We start from the raw sequence: 2,566 nt of genomic DNA, 5'->3' as shown, positions 1-2,566 counted from the left end.
GGAGATCAAGACCATCCTGGCTAACATGGTGAAACCCCATCTCTCCAAAAAAAAAAAAAAAAAAAAAAAATAACGGATATAAAAGATTGTCAAGATGTCATGTTAAGTAAAAAAAGCAAGATAAGGAACAATGCGTCTAGTAAGCTCAATTTTGTGTAGAGAAATGGGGAAGGGAATAAGAATATATATATTTTGCTTATGTGTGTGAAATGAAATTCTAGAAGAGATTGTTACAAACTAATAACTACTTGGGAAGCAGGCTTTATTTTTTAACCAAATGACTGTGTTACCTATTGAAAAATTATTTAAAAATAAGACTAGTTACAAAAAATGCGAATAACACTTCTATCATAGCATAAAAGCATTTTCATTTGTAACGAGTCAAATAACACCAATTTGATAAATAACACGGTGCATTGAGTTCAATGGTAAAGTACTTTCCAATGACTCTATTTCACTCACAATGTGTACAATTCAGATAAGTTTAATTCCTCAGTCTTTGAGGGGGAGCTGAAGAACCACTCCTTCGGGTTTCAGACAGACATGGTTTTAGGAAGTTACAAGTAGCATATGGCCTTATCTAAGATCTAGTGACATTTCTAACTTAAAGCTTTTGAAACGAGGAAGATATCTTAAGGACATCACCACCTGGTGAAGACTTCTCTGATGTTAAGCACATGTTATAAGTCCTGGAACTTGCTGGCATTCGTCCTTGAAAAAGAAGGATGAGGCCGAGCAAGGTGGCACACACCTGTAATCCCAGCACTTTGGGAGGCTGAGGCGGGTGGATCACGAAGTCAGGGGTTTGAGACCAGCCTGGCCAACATGGCGAAACCCTGTCTCTACTAAAAATACAAACATTAGCCAGATGTGGTGGCGCGCCCCTGTAATCCCAGCTACTTTGGAGGCTGAGGCAGAACTGCTTGAACCCTGGAGGCGGAGGTTGCAGTGAGCCTAGACTGTGCCATTGCACTCCAGCTTGGGTGACAAAGCGAGACTCCGTCTCAAAAAAAAAAAAAAAAAAGAAAAAAAGAAAAAAGGGGAGAGAGAGAGAGAGAGAGAAGAACGATTGGATATACAAATCTGGATTTAGCCAGTTGTCCTGGGTAGGAAGAATCAGGCAGACAGACCCATAGGCACGCCCACATTCATATATAGCCTCCTGTGTCCAAAAAAGTGATGGCAAAACAGACACTGTGATGCTGTAGTAACCAAGGGATGAAAATGTCCCTAATCTCTTGATGTTTCTGCAAGTTCCATTTTAAAATTCCTGAAACATCTATATTTTTTTCATATCTGATAATAAGCAGATGTTGTGACAGGTTTGAGTGGGGGCACATCTCACACATGAGCATGAAAACTCAATCATCACACTTATCAACCACAAAAGGATCTCCTCAAACATCTTTTTAGCAATGAATGAAGTTATGCTAGCTGCTATAACAAGTAACCCCTATGTCTCAGTGGCATAATACAATAATTTTTATACCTATCAATCGCAGACCAATGTGATTGGGGGGGTTCTTTCTCCACATTGTCTTGTAGAATCCTGGCTGAAAGGGGTCCATCATCTTCAATGTATGGCTTCCAGAACATACTGGAAATTGATATCCAACCAGCACACACAAAAGAAATAATGAAGAATCAGACAGAACAGAACACCTGAAAGTGGCATTTTTGTCTCCCTATGTCATTGGCTACAACTTAATCATGTGGTGCCACCTAACTGCTGGGGAGGTTGGGAAATGTAATTTAACTGTGTATCTACAAAAACAACAGAAAGAAAAAATAATTCAGTGAACACATGGCATTGTTTCTGCCACAAACAGATATTGCCGTGATCATCTAACTTTTCTCCTTTAATATGTTGATTTCCTGCTCTTTATGGACCTTTACAGCAATTCTATGAGGCAGGCTGCACAGATATTATTCCCACTTACCAATGAGAAAAATGAACTTCAAAGAGAAGTTAGCTGACTTGGCTAAACAATATGGATATTAAATGGTTAAACAGGAGCTAGAACAAATCTTCCCACAGTACCATGCCTGCTCTCTCCCATCCCTACCAAAGGTAACATGAATCAATCATAGCTTCAGTAAATTAGATTATCCATACAGATTCTTCATAAAGCTTATTTCCTCAAAAACGTTCACCATCAACTTAGTTTATATGCAGTCATAAAAAGTTACAAAGACCACGTGATTAAATTTTAATGGAAATACATTATGGAGAATAACATAAAATTGAATGCACATAATTAAATCGGGACAAATTTCAGCCTTTTCTTCAAAAATTGCCTCCCTTTTCTCTCTTCTGTAACTCCTATCAGATGCATGTTCAAGTCCTACTGTATCTTCCACTTACCTTTTAAATCCTCAGATATTTTCTTTGCTGGGCCGGGCGCGGTGGCTCAAGCCTGTAATCCCAGCACTTTGGGAGGCCGAGACGGGCGGATCATGAGGTCAGGAGATCAAGACCATCCTGAGCTACACGGTGAAACCCCGTCTCTACTAAAAAATACAAAAACTAGCCGGGCGAGATGGCGGGCACCTGTAGTCCCAGCTA

The sequence above is a fragment of the Colobus angolensis genome, unplaced genomic scaffold, assembly GCF_000951035.1.
Source record: "Colobus angolensis palliatus isolate OR3802 unplaced genomic scaffold, Cang.pa_1.0 Scaffold56, whole genome shotgun sequence".
Taxonomy (NCBI): Eukaryota; Metazoa; Chordata; class Mammalia; order Primates; family Cercopithecidae; genus Colobus; species Colobus angolensis.
Note: the sequence above shows the minus strand (reverse complement) of the source record.